The sequence below is a fragment of the Dasypus novemcinctus genome, chromosome 9 (assembly GCF_030445035.2).
Source record: "Dasypus novemcinctus isolate mDasNov1 chromosome 9, mDasNov1.1.hap2, whole genome shotgun sequence".
NCBI classification, from domain to species: Eukaryota; Metazoa; Chordata; class Mammalia; order Cingulata; family Dasypodidae; genus Dasypus; species Dasypus novemcinctus.
The window spans coordinates 103,211,255-103,228,726 of NC_080681.1; the positions used below are offsets into that span (position 1 = coordinate 103,211,255).

At 58.8% G+C, this 17,472-nt stretch overlaps 1 protein-coding gene across 12 annotated transcripts in view; it reads left to right on the forward strand.

Moving 5' to 3' along the window:
* The first annotated feature begins 13,434 nt into the window (after positions 1-13,434).
* Positions 13,435-17,472, forward strand: part of ADGRB2 (adhesion G protein-coupled receptor B2) — a 35,615-nt gene continuing 31,577 nt past the window's right edge. For 10 of the 12 annotated variants that reach the window (XM_058303995.1, XM_058303996.1, XM_058303997.1 and 7 more), the window contains exon 1: positions 13,441-13,673. The gene's annotated coding sequence lies outside the window, so the exon portion shown is untranslated. Of the gene's footprint in view, positions 13,674-16,618; positions 16,694-17,472 lie in introns of those variants that run through there. The other 2 variants (XM_058303993.2, XM_058303994.2) reach the window with 2 other exon arrangements.

Genomic DNA, 17,472 nt, shown 5'->3' on the forward strand with positions numbered 1-17,472 from the left:
GGGCAGAGGGCGGAGAGTTGGCCCAGCTTCCCTTTCTAAGTGAAGCGTCCCCCGGATTCATGAATATTTCTCTTGGTCCCTGCTTCCGTTTCCCCACTGTTACCAGGAGAAAATATTTCCATCCCATTCCTTTGCCTTCTCTAGTCATTCAAGTGCAGTGCTAGGTGAAAGAGACACTGGCTAAATCAACCCCAAGCCCTGCCTGTGAGCAGTTCCGTGTCCCGGTGGGAAGGCAGACCCTGATGCAAACAGCTCAGCTACAACGCAAGCAGGGCCACAGGAGGCACGGGCTACGAGGAGAGTCTAGAGGAGAGAAGGACTGGTGCTTCCTGGAGGAACCTGGGAAGCAGAGGAAGAGGCCTGGAAGGATGTATTCAGTAACATGGAAGGAGTGTTGGGAGAGCCATCCTGACAGAGCATGGTCAATGACTTGGAGGCTTGAGAGAACCTGGCACCATCAGGAAATGGTATCTAGTTCATGGGGCACCGGGTGGATGTGGAGGTAGGAAGAGAGGGAAAGCTGGCGAGGTCGGTAGGGGCCAAATGGCGAAGAGTATTGAATGCTGAGATAAGGAGTTTGAACTTTATCTTGGGGCACTGGGGAGCCATTGAGGATTTAAGCCGAGGAGGAATATGGTTGGGTTTGTGCCTTAAGGTAATCAGTTGGCGAAAGTACGGACAGGGAATGGGGGACGGGGCACAACTGGCGGCTACTGCTATGGTCTCAGTGGTCCTGAACAAGGGTAGAAGGTTCCAGATATATTAAGGGGGGAGATCAGATGAGACCCCAAGCAGGCTGTGGTTAGGATGGGTAGTTGCTAGTGATCTGAGATTAGGAGCCCAAGATGAATCTCAGCACAATCCCCTTTCCCAACCCTGAGCCCCAGTGGCTCCGGAACCCTCTAGAACGACCTTCTCAATCTAGTTCTACTTACCTCTGCAGCCTCAGCTCCCCACACCGCCCTGTGCTCTGTGTTCCCCACCAACCCTAAACTCTCCACCCCTCCAGCATCCGAGCCTTTGTTCATGTCCATTACTCTCCCTCCATGCCCTCTTCCCTCCTCCCTGCCTCCCAGTCCTCCCCATCCCAGCCCTGTCCGCCTCAGCTCCCCCCTGCTCCTCCCTTCCCGCCGTTTCCCCTTCTCCTTCACCCTTAGCTTGGCACAGGCCTGGGCAGACCACGTAATGGGCATAAACAGATGCTTAAAGATCCTTAAAGGAGCCCTGCAGGCTTTGGCCCAGGTCAGGGCAGAAAACCTGGCTACCATCCTCCAGGGCTCCTGCTGCGGCCGGGCTGGGGTGAACAGCCCTGTCTCAGTCCTCTCTCCTTGGCCAGTGGCGCTGTTGTTACTGCTCCAAATTAGGCACCAATTTGCCCGTGTAATTGTTTGCTAATTGGCATGAAATCCTAATGTAATTAGTTGGGCCCCTTATCGGGGAGCCTGGGGAGCCAGCGGCAGTGGGGGGCCACTAGAGCAGGGAGGGGGCTCCGAGGCTGGGGAAATGTGTCTGTGAGAGGAGGCCCTAAGCTACCATCAGGGCTGAGACAGGGGATGAGAGGCACTGCCGAATCTCACAGCTGAAAGGGCCTTTGGAGAAGCCAGCACTTGTCCTCGATCTAACACTGGGGAAACTGAGGACAGAATGGGGAGGAACCTCCTGGAAGCTCGTGGCAGAGGTGGACCAGACACCCAGGTTGTCTGCCCACCAGTGACCATAGCAGTGGTCTGGCTGTGAGTCAGGATGGCATGCCCATGGCCGCCTGGCTGCCTGTTGCCAAATAAAGGTGTAGGTAAAGGACCTAGGAAGATATCAAATAGCTAGAACTGGAGGCGAGATGGGGGTCGACAGGAAGCTCAGAGAGACTCTCCCTGCGGAAGGTCTTGGGTGCTGAGAGGGAAGACGGAGACGCTAGAAAGCCTGGCTTTCCTCCCACATGAGGCCGCCCTCCACCCCACCCTGCCCCTGCCCTAGGCTTTCTGCCTCTTCCCATCTCTCCGGAAAGGGTCTGGTGAACATGCTAAGTCAGTTCATGCCAGTTTGTGAGAGCCGAATGTTTAATTTTCAGGAATTTTGCCAGCCAGCTGACTTCATATTGGTAGCTTAAATTGGCCATCGTGGGAGGATTTACACCATGGAAATTGGCAAATACGAAAAATCAGAGATACATGCCACCCCCCATCCCCACCCCCACCACACTGAGAGCCAATTTTGAACAGTTACCAGCTCATCACTGAACCCATCTGAAATGTGGTGGAAGAGCCCCAGAAATTCCGGTCATGCTAGGGCTGGAAGGTCCTACTTAGATGTTGCCCCTCCAGGTTCTAACTCAAGGGGAAACAGACTGAGAGGTCACCTAGGACGTCTGTGACCCAGACCTCCAGACTCTCAGTCCAGCCCCGATCTCCAAGCCTGATAACAACTGAGGAAGGCTGCAGAGTTACTTGAAGATCCGGGAAGGACGCACGAGGGGTGGACAGGTTGGCTCTTGGTGGTCAGAATGGGGACAGTGGGCTCCCAGGGCACCACAGGAGGTCCCCATCATGAACCCAGCCCACTACCCCGTTCTCTCCCAGGCAGCAGGGTAGTCTGGCAAGTGAGGAGAGGCTGTGGGCCCAGTGAGGTAGACGGGCAGCTGGTACCAGGACCATTCTGGCCACTTTGGTCACATGCCCCTTCCTCCCATCCCTAGCAGCCAGTCTTTCTGAAACTGACTCTCACGCCTTCCCCATCCCCTCCCTGCAGTCTATTCTTAATCTCCCCTATGCATCACTTCCCAGGGTTCCATTCTCCTTAATCCCTATCTTTGTTCAAATCTCTCTTGTTTCCTGGTCACTGTCCCTGGATGTCCTGAAGGCGCTTTAATGCAGCATGTCCAAAATAGAACTCATCGACTGCTCACAAGTTTTTCCCCATCTGAGTAAATGGCACGCTTCCCCTCAGGGCCTTTGCACTGGCAATTCCCCCTATTTGGACAGCTCTTCCTCCAAATATCCCTCACCCCCTTTAGATCTCTGCTCAGTTGTCACCTTCTCAGAGATACTGTCCCTGAACACCCAACCTAAAACAGCTTCCTATTCTCCCCATCACTCCCTGCCCCCTACGTCTATGCTTTTTTTCGTTTTGCACTCATCAACACACACATTCCATATATTTACATTTATGTCTACCTTTGCCATTAGAATGTGAACTCGGGAAGCGGACTTGGCCCAGTGGTTAGGGCGTCCGTCTACCACATGGGAGGTCCGCGGTTCAAACCCCGGGCCTCCTTAACCCGTGTGGAGCTGGCCCATGCACAGTGCTGATGCATGCAAGGAGTGCCCTGCCATGCAGGGGTGTCCCCATAAGGAGAGCCGCTCAGCGGGAAAGAAAGTGCAGCCTGCCTAAGAATGGCACTGCCCACACGGGGAGCTGACACAACAAGATGATGCAACAAAAAAGAAACACAGATTCCCGTGCCGCTGACCACAACAGAAGCAGACAAAGAAGATGTAGCAAATAGACACAGAGAACAGGCAACCAGGGTTGGGGGTGGTGGTAAGGGGAGAGAAATAAATAAATCTTTTAAAAAAAAGAATGTGAACTCCATATAAGCACAGCAGTTGGGTGGTCAGGTTTTAGAAGTTCCTTGAGGTCTGAGATTGTTTTTATTCACTCCGTGCCCTATACCTTTTAGTAAACTCCCAAAAATTATTTGTTGAAGGAAGGAAGGAAGGAGCCACTAACCAGCCCCCTTCCCCTATCCTCACTCCTCAAAACCACCCTCCAGTCCCCCAGCTGTCTTTCTGTAAACAAACTTGACCATGATTCGTTCCTGTCCCAAACCCTTCATAGATCTCTGCTGCTTTCAGAATAAAGTCTACCCTGGTTTAGCTTACAAGGCCTTCAGGGACGGATTTGCAGCCTGACCTCCTACTTCACCTGTCCTCCCCCCAGTCGGCCACAACACACATACACACTCCTGTCCGTCTGCGTCCACCCCCTTGCACCCCCCATCTCCTCTCCCTGTCCCCCCACAGAGTCCTGCACGGAGCCTGGGCATCCCATTTCTGCCTCCTTCTAGCGCCCCCTCACCCCTCCAGGTGGTTCTGCCTTCTCTGACTCATTTGTTTCCTTCCTTCCTTCAGTCACTAAGTGTTTCTAGCAGGGAAGGAGGACCTGGAAAACTGTTCCTTCTTTACTGACCTTTGGGTCTGGTGACACTGCCTCCTTTTGCACGGCAGTTTACTGCGGCGGGGGGTGCGGGGGTTGAGGAGCCGGTCCCTGACCTTTGCCTGCCTCCGGCCCTGAGATGGCCCCGTATGGGAACGATTGGGTCTGGAGTCGCCCCCACCCTGCTCCCCGCCAGCTCTCCTTCCTGGACTGAGAGCCCTTGGGAGACGGCATGCGGGCGAATCTCTGGGTACCTAGGGCCCAGTTAGGGTCTGAGAGAGTAGAGGGGCCACTTAGTGACTCCAGGCCTCCCCTGTTCTCTGGCACCCCTGAACCTTGGACCTCTTCAGCACACAGAGCCCAAGACCAGGAGGGGTGGGCTGTTCGAGTGAACGTGAGGTGTGCACACAAACACACCTGGGCCTGTGGGTTGGTATGTGCGTGTGCACTCCTGCATGTCAGCGGGGGCCTCTGCCTGCAGCAGGGAGCTCGGGACTACCCAGGACTCCTGTGTGTGTGAGGCATGCCAGGGCGTTCCAGAGTTAGGGCACGTGAGTGCATGTGCCTGCACAAGTGCACTTGTTGGGGTGACTCCTCCTGGGGACCCGGGTGGTCCTTCCGGCACTCTAGCTTGAGTCCAGTGCAGCCACAGGCCGGCGAAGCTCTCACAGCCATGCAGGCCCATTGTTCTAGATGGATGAGCTGCCCCCACACCCTCAGCAGAGCCAGAGCGGGAGCGCGAAGCCTGCCCCCCGGGTAACGGCCCACCCTCCCTCCACTGCCTCCCGAGAGCCCTTGAGTGCCCGCGGTGGGCAAGCGCAGCCGCGGGGCAAGCAGGGGTCCACCGTGGGGGTCGGGGCGGGGCTGTGGGCCCAGCCCGACCCACCTGGGCCGGGGTCCCTGGGAAGCGGGTGGGGGCAGCGGGTGGGGCAGGGGTGCGCACCCAGATCCCCCCTCGTGTGCACCGTGCCCCTGCCCGCACACTCATTACGACGGCTACACACCCGCACAGACACACCAACACTCGTGGACGCAAACACTTGCAGACACAAATGACACGGGGTCCCAAGCACACAAAAACACAAACGCACGACGCACATTCGCAGACACTCAGGGGCTGGGACATGGACACACAAAGGCATAGACACGCTCCTACAGACTCACTCCTACAAATACACGCCCACACAGACACACAGATGCAAAGCTCGCCTACGCACGTGCGCGCACACTCCCGTGGACGTTCACACCGTGACATAGACCCCCGCACGCTCACTGACACGCTCGCAGCCCGCGCGTGGCCTCGCACACAGCCCCACAGACTCAAACACACGGCCACGCACGCAGGCGCGCTTTCTGGGACACACAAGCCCGCACACACAGGCACCGCACCTACAGTCAGATGCACTTGGGCCCGGCTGCCTTTGAAATTCAAATCCGCGCTCGCTTCACCCGCGGCAGCCCTGCACCTCAGCCCGCGCCGCTGGCTGGAGACTCATTAGGCCCGCCCGCCCCAAGCGGAAATTAAAATTCATTTCAGGGGAGACCCGGGCAGCGTGTGAAGCCCGCGGGTGGCCTCAGCCGTGGGGCCTTTTGTGAGGGAGTGGGGCGAGGTGAGGGACACGAAGGAGAAGGAGCCCCTGCACCTCCTGCTGTGTGACCTTGGCCGCCAGCCCACAGTCTCTGGGCTCCCTCCTGGGGAGTCCTCCTGGGAAGGCCCGGGCAGAGCTAGGTGAGCATGGCCGAAGTCTCAGACTTTGGGAGAGGGCTTCCTGGGAAGGATTAGTCAAAAAAGACCCTGAAGATAAAAATCACGATGACGCACACACAGATCTGGAGGCCTAGATCACACACTGCTGCACACCCCTCCCCTGAGCACACATATCCAGACACCGCGCCCACAACCAGTTGCAGACACACACCAGATGGCATCACACAGAGACCCTCTGGGAACTTGAGGGCCTGCCAAGACCCCAAACGCACACCACACACTGGCCCAGACACATCCCAAATGCTGACACACAGATGCAGTCACATGGACCTGAAAAAATGCTGTGCGCCCTGATGCATACTCCACACAGGGACACAGACACACACCGGGTGTGAAAGCACTTGCCCCTACACACACGCACACAAGCACACATGCAGGCTCAAGCACACATGAACATGGAAGCATCATGCATTCTGGCTGCACACACACACCACACAAACACAGCTCTGTAAACACACCTTGCATTCACCCAGACACTGAGTAGTTGCCCAAACCCCAGCTCCACACACATGGGCATTCTATATCACACTTAGACACAAACAGAAAAATAAGTGCATGAAACTGCCACACACGCTGCATACAAAGACACACACACAGAAAATCCCCAGAGCCAGGCCTAGGCTCCTGATGCACAAGGCCTAGCCAGACACACAAAAACCTTCACCAATCTCCACGTAGCCATTCTGTACACACATACACAGGCTCCCCGCCCCCCCATTGACGCACACAACCACCCACACGTGTACCCTAGCTCATCCCACTGACTCCCACTCTGACATGCAGAACTTGCAACACGTTGCATTGAGACCTCTCCCCATCCACAACACTCAGGTGCCTTCTCATCGCCCCTTCACAGCTCCCCCTGCCCCCACTCCGCCCCCGACTCTCCAAGGTCAGAGTCGTGCCAGGGCTGGCAGTGAAATGAAAGCCCACCCCCCTCACTCAGCAGGGACGGCTTCCCTTCCAGTGTGAGGCTGTGGATGTTCACGCAAGAGCTATGTCCTCCCGATGTGTGTGTCAGCGTGCCGTGCTATCAGCGAGAAGTGTGGTTGTGCCTGCCAGGGAGGTGTGTGGGTGTCATGTTGTGTACGTTGCCCTTCCCAACACCCTCAACAATTCTGGGTGCCTCCCTCAATCTGGCATGCAGCCTCAGCCTCGCCCAGCAAGAGCTGGGTGCTGGGGGCCAGGCTCCCCTCCCACCAAGGCTCTCACCCTGCTGGAGATGGTCTTCTCTGGAAGATCAGCTCTAATCCTGAAATAAATTGTTTTCCACAGTTGGTGCCTGGTGTGTCCTCTGGGGGGGAGAGGTGGGGCAAGGAGGATGAGGATAAGGCAGGACTGAGGCAGGGCCTTGAACAAATGCTGTGTGAGGTGGAGGCTTGGGTCCTGCCTCTGCCTCTCCCTAAGCCACAGTTTCCTCATCTGTGAAATGGGGGTGACCACGCTGATTCAAAGGGTTGTTCCGAGGGGCTAAATGGGACAATAAGTGAAACGCAGTTGGCACAGTCTCGGGGCCCATGGAGAGCTTCAGCAGCATGAGCTGGTCTCTCCACCCCTGCCTGCTATGCCCACTGTGTCCTGCTTGGCACTGGCCAGCCCAGAGAGATCCAGATGGTCCAGAGACTGAGACATGCCACTGGGTGGGGACCTATGGGCCTGCACTGCCTGTGTGCCCCTCTGCCTGGGGAGGGCCTTTGCTCTCCCTGAGGGATTCTCCCTTCCCCCTCCACCTTGGCAGGACACTGCTGGGAGCAGCTCTTCTCAGCCTCCTCACCCCTGGCATGTCCACTAGGGAAGACAAGGTATGGTGCTGTCATTTGGGCCTCTGGAGTGGCTGCCAGGGCTCTGCGCCCTTAAATCCTACAGTGGGGGATAAGGAATTTGACCTCAGGTAGAATTCACTAAGGGCAAGCGCCTGCACTGCCTCTTGTCAACCTGAAGGTTGGGGAGGGGGGCACGGTGTCTGACCTCAGCCTAGAGCAGGAGGAGACAGGATTGAAGGATAAGTCAGACAGGTCCCCGCTGGACCAGAAGAGTGGCCGGTGTTGTGTCCTGGGTGTGTGTGGGTATCTATATACCTGTGTATCCCAGTCAAGTCCATGTGGCTGTAGGCCAGGGACTGGGTAAGCATGTGGATATGGGTTTGTGTCTTCATGCATCTGTGTACGTGCATGTGTGTGTTTACGCAGACCTGGAAGACAGAAAAGGAAGAGGAAATTCTAAATAAGGAGAGGAGATTTCACAGGGAAATGGATCCAGATTCAGTTTCTCTGCGGGGATCATTGTACACGCCGTCTGCACCTCCTGCCGCCTCCTTGCCTCCACCGCACCGATCTCAGCAGATAAGAGAAGAGCTCCTGTGGACATAGCCCTCCCCGGGGTGGGGAGGGCAGGGCCTGGGAAGACCTCAAGGTCAGGGCCCCAATCTGAGGCATCTCGATGTCCCCAGAGCCTGGATCAGCCCTAAGCCCTGAGTAAGTCCGAAAGGGGTCCATATTCCTGCAGGTGACACTTTCCTGGGCCCGAGCTGTGGCATTTATCACGCTGTGGCATTTATGCCCTTTGGATATTTATTGTCTTGTGGGACCCATATCGGTTCTGCTAAGCTGGGAGTGTTATTTCCATTCTACAGAGAGGAGAGGTGAGAATTGGAGGTACACAGCTAGTGAGTGAGGGACAGAGGAGGGCATCCAAAGCTGTGTGGCCCTAGAGCCCGAACTCTTCCTGACTCATCACATGGGAAATGGAAACTGTTTTCCTTGCCAAGCATCCATCAAGAATCACAGACTGAAAGCTCTTTGAGGACAGGGTTTCTGTTGGCCATTTCACTCTTCACTCATTCATTCACTCAACAAATATTTATTACTCATTGTGTGCCTGACCCAGTGTTAAGTGGCAGGACATCCACCTGTGAATGGACAGAGGAGGCCCCTGCCTTCAAGGAACTGGCAGGCCTGCGGGGAAATGGGTGATGTGTGTAAATAAAACACCGTATTTTTAGAGTAATGGTTGCCGTGAAGGGAGTAAAACAGGCCCATGGGATGGAGCACCTGGGAGCACGGGGCTGCTTTAGAGGTGTGGTCAGTAGAGGCCTCCAGGAGGAGGGGAGGTTGGAGACCTCTGTGATGAGGAGACAGTTGTGGGAAGTGCTAGGAGAAGGGCTTAGAGTTTTCCAAGAACATCAGGAGGCCTGTGTGGTTGGAGCATGTAGAGGCAGGCAGCAGTCAGCTCCTGCAGGGCCTGGAAGGCCATGGTGAGAACTTGGTATTTTACACTAAGTGGAGTGGGAAGTCGGTGGAGGGCTGAAAGGGAGGGACATGCTCTGAGTTACATCCTAAAGGGATGGCTGGGTGGGCTCTGGGAGAATGGATTGGGGGCGGGGAGGAGGTAGGAGTGGGAGCTGAGAGACTAGTAAACGAGTGTCTAAGCACCAATGGCAGTAGCTTGGACTCTGGTGTTGGCAGTGGGGATGTAAAGAGTGGCTAGGTTTGGGATATTTTTGGAGGAGGAACCAGCAGACTTGCTGATGGCCTGGATCCCAGTGGCTAGAATACAGTAAACACTCAATAAGTATTTGTTGAATGAATAAATGAAGGCACTCTCTTGGCGCCAGGCTCTGGAAACACTTCTGTGTACCCTTCAGTATAAGACATGTATGAAGATCACCCGGGACCCTAAACAGCTTCTCTACCCTCTGCCCCACAGACTGGAGGATGTCAGCACTGCCCAGACCTAGGCATTGACCTTCTGGAAAGATTTGGTTGGGGACCAACTCATCTCCCTTCTCTCCCCAATCTACAGCACCAAGGAAACAACCATCACTCAGCCCGATTGCTCTAGGCCCTAACCCATTTGGCACCTGCAGCAGGAAGATGGAAGCTAGACATGCAGGACTTCCCATAGAGAGAGGGGTGTGTCCTCCTTCTCCAGTATCACCCTTCAGGATCCATGATGTCCGAGGGAATGAGACATTGGTCATATGAGCTCTGAGACAGATCCTAGAAAGAGGACTCACACAGATTTGAGTGTCTGTGGGGACATGGTATGACCTTCTGATAGACACCACAGATTGGACTTACCTTTGTACCCAGAATTTAGGGTGCTGGTGGGGCACCTGGCTGAGTGGCTCTCGTGGGCAGGGCCTAAGCATGGGGTCCTCCTCGATCCCACCAGCTGGAAGGAAACCTGCCCAGGCTCTGGGCCAAATGAATCACTGGGAAGGGAAGAAGAACATTTTCTCATCTGTTTAAAGGGCAACGAAGCGTATCTGCGGCCGGCCCAGCGGGAGGCCGAGCCGAGGCCAGGCGAGCAGGGCCAGGCCGGGAGCTTCCTTCCTCAGCCCATCACCCTTTCCTGAGCTGCCCCATCGGCTTTGAGGGCTGTGCTGCTTCCCCCTCCAGCCATTGGTGGTGGTTACTGCTACCCAGAATACTCATTAGTTGATAATAAAACAAGTATTTAGACCTTGCTGATGCATATCTTTCATCTCACCAAAGCCCAGGCTAAGGTCATTTACACCATTTCACAGTTAAGGAAACGGAGGCCCAGAAAGCTGGGGCAACTTTCTCAAGGTCACCCCAGCATGGCAGTGGGAGAGCAGGGAAGAGAACCCAGCCTCTGGTTGCCCCTGTGGGGTGGGTGCCTTCTATCCCATCAGAGCCTTGGGGAGGGGGTTCCCAATGGGGTGAAAGGGTGAGGTCATTGTCTTTTGCCCAGTGTGAGGGGCCAGGCAGGTGGGTACGTCCCCTCACTCTGCACCGCGCTCTGTGCGCAAGCTCTGGTGGGTGCCCCTTCCTTTGCCCAGTCTCTGCCCAGACTCCTGGAAGGTGCCTCCTGGGGCTAAGTCTTGCTCTTCCCACCCCTGCCTGGGCTGTCAGAGAGGTGATTTCTCCTCAACCAGCTGGATTTGAATATGGAAACGATTTGTAATTACTCTAAACTCCAAGTCCTCCCCTGCGGCATTATCACCAGAGTGAGTCTGGAAGGGCAGGGGCTCCAGGGAAGGAGGCGGGAAGCCCTGGTGCACGGAGGCACTCCCAGGGAAACCTCCCAGAGGTCTGCTCTAGTCTAGCCTGCTTCGGCACCACCCCTGGGAGGTCCCACTTTCTTCCTGCTCTCACAGCCACTCCTGCCCTGCTGTCCTCCCCACCCTGGCCCTGGGGATGGAGTACAATCTCTGTCAGTCCCTCACCCTGTCTGACTACCACCTTTTCCTAGGGTAAACATTTGGCTGAATGAATGGGGTCCCTCCAATTACCCACTCCCCACCCCCCAAGCTGAATTCTGGGAGAGAGGGGTGGGCAGGTCTAAGGGATCCAGCTGCATCACATCTGCAAGAGCCCTGCCTGGTTTCTCTGAGCTCTGGGGCTCTAGTATGCTAATGATCATGAATATTCATAAAGAAGGCAGGCTCCCTTTGAGCAAGAAAGAGGCTGGAGCTCTAGAGAACTGGGTCCTGGAGGCTTCTGAGCACCTGTCCTTGCATCCCTGTGGGCACCCCGTGTCCCAATCCCTTTTGCCACCTCTGCCCACCTTGCCAAGGCCCCAACCCCAGCAACTCTGCTGCCTCTTACAGCGCCCAAATAAGGAGGGGGCGCAGGACCTCGGTCCAGACTCCCGCTGTCCTCAGTGTGGCTCTCCACCTCTTGCAGATGGTGACGCTGGCCTGGTGTGGCTTGCAGGGCAGTGCTGAGCCTCCAAACCCAGAGGCGCCGGGGTGTGTTTGAAGGAGACGGGCAAGAGCCCAGGACCCTGCTGCCTGTGCTAGGCCCAAGGCACAGGCCTCCTCTGGCTCCCGCTGGGAGAGGGAAGGTGCTGGTCCAGCCCTCCTCCACCCTCATACTGCCTCATAAATTCCCTTAAGGTGACAGGTGAGATGCCTTCATCGCCCCTTATTACCTCCTTCCATTAAAGGCGATAATCTCTCACAATCACTCACAACAAATGTCACCGGGCGGCTGCTGGCAGAGGGAGGCGCAGAAGGAAGGAACAGGGGGCGGTTCTCTCTGCTTCTTCCTGTTACTGTCCCTGGGGAGAGTGGGGTCTTTCCTGCCCTGCCCCCATCTCCAGGGTGACACAGCTCAGGGGACCTCAGTAGAGAAGCAGGGGTGGGAGTGGGTGGACTGGAGACTTCCGTGGCCCTCAAGTTTCACCCCCTCCTGGCCAGAGAAGCTTCAAAAAGTAGAGTTCCTGAAGCCACCCCCCCTCCCTGTGAAGCTGCCCCTGCTGGCTCCTCTTCAGCCCTCCTCTGATCAGAGCAATAGGATTAATCTACTTGTCTTTGGCTGCAGCGGTGTGTCCCTGGTCTGCTCACCTCCCTGGTGGCAACATGCCCAGGTCACAAACCATTCGACCAGGGCCCTGAGCCATGGGTATCTCCCTGGGCACTGCCTTAACCATGTGGGCTCGGGCCCCTCCCAACTGTCCTTGGGCACACGGCCAGCATGGGGAGGGGGTGGGCTGTGTATTTCTGCTGCTTCTGCACAAACAGATGCAACATGGGGGCGCCCCTGGCACAGGGAAAGGCACTTGTGGGGATAGACAGACACTCGGGAAAACATGTAACAGTGCACACGTGTAGCATCCCCGTGCTCAGGGACATGCAACATTGCAGAGTTTACACCAGAATATGCACCAGACACACCACACTGCAGTGCAATATATGTGGCTCCTATATATGAGTGACTCACAGCACACAGCACACATGTGACACTTGCAAGCTTGCATGCATATGGCATCTCTAAGCACCGTAACATGCAGTCAGGACCTGGGCACACGTTAACACGCTGTGCATGTGTGGAGCCCTTGCATGCATAGGGCCAGGCAACATTGCAGTGCACATGTAGGGCACCTGTATGCATAAGCAAATGCAAAGTTCAGAGCACATGAGTGGCACCTGCAAGCACACGGATATGCAAAATGCAACGCGTTTGGGGGCCAGGGGCACCTGCTTTAGCCCCAGGGCCAGGAGACGCTGGCCGCGCGAGATGCCTCCGGCCCGGGTTATCGCTGGAGGGACGTAGCGGATCGCCTCACTCTGCGGTCCAGGAGGCCGCGGTTGGGGCGGGGGCTTACCCGGGGCTTCTCCCGCGCCGGCGCCCGGGGCTCAGGGCGGGGGAGGGGAGAGGGTGCGCTGGGCTCGGCTGGCGCTGCTCCCCTTTAACAGGAGGCGGCGCGCGTCGCCCCGGCCCCCCGCCCCATCTCCCGCGGCTCCTCGCGCCCGGCCCAGCGCGCGCCCCCTCCCGGGCCCGGCCCGCGCAGGCGCCGCGTCCCCCGGCCGTCACTCGGCCCCGCGCTCGCTGCGGGCAGCGGCCGGAGCGGCCGGAGGAACCCGGCTTGGCGGTGGCGGCAGCGGCAGAGGTAGCGGCAGCGGCGGTGGCGCGAGGAGACCGAGGAGGATGCGGCGCCGGCTTCCCGGGCCCGGGGCTGCGGCCGCCGCCCGCGAATAGGAGGCGGCGCGCGGCGCGGGCGGCGCTCGGGCGGGGGAGCGGGGGGCGGCGCGGCAAGGAGGCGGCGGCGGCGGCGGCGGCGGCGGGAGCCCGCGCCCGGCCCGGCGCCCGCCCGCCCGCCCGGCGCTGCTCCGCGGCGCCTTTTCTGCACCCGCCGCTCCGCGGAGCAGAAGCCTCGGCCATCGGCGCGGCTGTCGCGAGCTGCCCCGCGCCCGGCCCGGCCCCCGCCTCAGGGATGGCAAACTTGCGCCCCGTGGCCGCCTCCGCCCGCGCGGGCCCTAGCTCCTGCTGCTGACGGCGCCCAGGTGAGTGCACCGCCCCAGACCCCGACCTGGCCCGGAGCCCTCTCGGCGCCGTCCAGAGTTTCCGCACCGGTCTGGACTCGGGGCACTCCACTAGCCCATCCTGCTGAATTCAACCCCCGCCCGAACCGAGTTCGTTCAGCACCCACCCACCCCCATCTCTCCGGGAACTCCCAGGCTTAGGGGCAAGACCCACTTCATCTGAGTCCCTTTTCTGCCCCCTCCCCCAACCGGGACCTACCCTCTTCCCCCTCTCAGCCAATGCCCCTCCCCTTCCTGACCGAGACCGTACCCCCCGTCGCTGTCTTGAAGTCTCCCTATCTCAGCCCCATCCCGGCAGTGCGCCCCCCGCCTTGATTAGAGCCTGTCTTTCCAAGCAGCAGCTCCACTGTGTCTCCCCCATCTCTCCTCCTAGTCTGGATGCCGGACCCTGCTCCCCCCCGCACTTCATCTCTGTCCGGAGTCCTTCCTGTCCCCATCCTTGTCTGCCCATAGTTACTGCTCTCCCCGCGCCTGTGGCCGGACCACGCTTCCCCTCCATTTCTGCCCCGAGTGCCCCCTCCCCCATATCTGCCTGGAGTCCCGCCTTTCCTTGCCAATCTCTGCTGCTAGTCCCCTCCCCCCAGCCTGGACTTGGGGCCGTGTCCCCGTGTCTTCTCCTAGACACCTTCTCTCCAGCCCGGATCTCGACTGGACCACATTCCCGGTTCCCCGTGTCCATCTTTGTCCATCTCCTCCCATCTCCAGGCATAGAGCCGGGCTCCGGACGCACCCTCCCGTAGCCCCCGGGGCCGGCATGACTTGGGGGCTTGTAGGCTGTGAAGTTGGCGACCACTCCCGCAGTCGGCAGGGTCCGAGGGCACGGTCGCGGGAAGTCCTCCGGGCCACGCCGGTGCAGAGCGATCGACGGGTCTGGTGCCCGCGCGGGGAGGGGCGCCCGGGCCGGGCGATGCCGCCCGCCCGCCCGCCTCGCCAGCTGCCGGCCGGGCCCCTGGGTGTTCTTTGGCGCCCCCTGCCCGCGGCCCGGGACCCGCCGCCCCTTCTCCTCCCGCGGGCAACCCTGGGTTTCCGCAGCCTAGAGCTGCAGCTGGGAAGTCCCTGGGGAGAGGAGGTTGGTGGGCGAGGCCGGGTGCCCCCTGGTGCTATCCGTGCTCCAACGCTCCCAGTTGTCAGGTCATATGCTGTGGGGGTTGGGTGGGGTGGAAGGGTCACCGCGGAGCCAGTCAGGAGCCATTTGAGGCATTCGGCTTCTGGGGAGGCATGGTGGGGCTTGAGTTTGGGCAGGTGTCCCCGGGGAGCCTCTGACTACCCCATGGCTGTCCCACGAGGTGGGGGCAGGGCAGGCACCTGGCTGCCACAGGGGAAGGGAGGCAATGTGGACTCTGCTAGGTTATGCCCTGGTGAGCAGGAGGGTGAGGGAGGGCATTCCCTGGACCAAGATTGGCAGAGGAGGTCTTCCCCTCTTCTCTGCCTTTGCCTTTTCTCCTCCTCCTCCTCTCCCTTTCTGCCCCTCTTCCCCATTGCTCTTCAGAAAGGAACAGGCCTGTCACGCGTGTGTGTGTGCAGGTGGGGATTGTGTAGGCATTTCTGTAATGTAATATGAGGTCCCAGCTGATCTCTGCCCCTTCCCTCCTTTCCAACCCCCAGCTGAGTGAGTAGTTAAGGAACTTAGCTTTTGGTCAGATGACTTGGGTTCAAGAGCTGTGTGACTTGGGCAAGCTACTTAACCTTTCTGAGCCTCAGTTGCTGTTCTATGAAATGGGTCAGTGATGACGGCCTCATATAGTTCCTGAGAGAATGATATGAGATTGTAGAGCATGTCTGGCACCAATAGTGCTCAATAATGATAGATGGGATCTGTTTTTGATCAAGGCCAATGTCAGACCGCTCTCCTCTCCCCTACCTTGTGCTCCCAGAAATGCAAAACAGTTTCTGATGCCTTCACCCCCACCTTCAAGATAATAATGCTAGAAAATACCTTCAGCCCCTCAAAGTAGGTGCAGGAAGCCTGTGACTAGTCCTCTTCCCCTCCCCCCATCTTTCCTGCAACATTCCACTGGACCTCTCCGGGATCAGCTCTGGCCCGAGGGGCATCACTGAAGACCAAGCCAAGCATTCAAGCATTCTCTGAGGTCGGAGTTCAAGGTGTGAAGGCTGGGGATGTGTGACAGAGAGTAAATCCGTTTCAGAGTCTCCAAAGGGATGGGGGTGGGGGGGTGGGGCCGTGTGAAAAATCATCACTCTGCACCACAAAGGAGCCTCCATCTCCTCCTAGGAGGTTAGACACCCTTAGGAACGTTCCAGGGCTGTGCTGAGAGGATTTGGGCTCTAGGCCAGAGTTAGGCAGCGGCCTTGCCGGAGGGCCCGAGGAGTTTGAAGAAACCTGGCTCGCCAGAGTGCCTTGGCTCAAACCCGTGACGTGCTGCTCAGCTGGAAGTCTTCTGGGCACTGTGGTTGGCCCTGGGTCCCACTGGGGAGTGAGAAGCCTCCCAGCCACCCGCCTGCCTGGGCAGCCCTGACATTGGGGAACAAAAGCTTTCGGTTCCTGTAGCAACCGCAGCTCCAGCTGCTGCAAAGTTCCGGGGAGGCGGGCGGAGGGCGGCTGAGTCACCGCCCCCTCCCCCGCCTCCCGCGCGGCCCCGCCCCCGGGGCCAGGGACTGCCCCGCGCCCGCTCCAGGCTCTGCCCACCTCTTCCTCTTCACTGAGTGCGAAAGGTTCTCCAGCCCTCGGATTCTGACCCAGAGACCCCGGGGAGGGAGGCGGAGCGACCCTCTCTGCCCGTCGGAGGAGGAGGGGTCGCGCTGGAGTGGGGGGATTGCGCCCTCTCCTCTGTCTCGCCCACCACCTCCGGAGGCACCATGGAGAGTGTGCGCGCTCCAGGGTCCCAGAGTTCCGAGGAAAGGGTCCCTGAGGGCCCCGCCCCCCGGTCTGGGCGCACGGGCGGGGGACTAGGAGGCTCCGACTGGGGGTCCCCGCCCGCGTGGCGGCCTGGGCGGGGCGGCGAGCGCCCGTGAGGCGGAGGGTGAGTGACAGGCGGGCGAATTGGCGCTGCCAGGTGGATAAACGCCACCGATCTGCGCGCTACCGCGGCCCCCTCCCCCCCCCGCCGAGGTCTCTCCTCAGCCCGCGGCCCCGGCTCCCGCCCTCGGCCGCCCCTCAACCCTGCACACGGCGGGAGGGGCGGATGGGGGCCGCTGCCAGGGATCCTGGAGACCCGGCCCTGGCCCGGCGGCGCCCCTCCCCCGCCTCCCCTCCCCCTAGTCTGGTCGCGGCCCTTCCAGCAGCTGCGAAAGCCTCGAATTCCTTCATTGGTGCCGAAGGGAAGCGGGAGCCTGGGCAGGCCTGCGGAGTCTGGGAGGAAGGGGACCTGATGGTGCTTGGGCAGGGAGGGGGAATCTTGGGTTTGCCGGGGGGAGGGAGAAAGGATGCGGTGAAGGGAGCCCTAGCCCAGGGAGAGGGACCCTGAGGCTGAGGCTCCTCTGACCAGTCTCTCACCCATCCTGGCCCAGAGAGGCCCTGCGGAAGGAGGTCTTTTGATCTTCCTCCCTGTCAATCTCTTCCTGACCCAGGAAGTTCTTCCTCAGAGCCTAATCTCCATGCCTCTTTTCTCTGGCTCTTGTGCCGGGCTCTGTGCTGGGAAGTGACAGGAGGCTGGATGAGAAGCTGCAAATAACAGCAGGGCAGGGATCATGCTCTCCTGTGACGGAGTGGGGAGCTGAGGCTGTGTGAGCGCACTCATCAGGCCAAATACTACTTGGGCTGCCTGTATGGGGGGTGGGGAATCTTTCTCGTCGCCCTTGA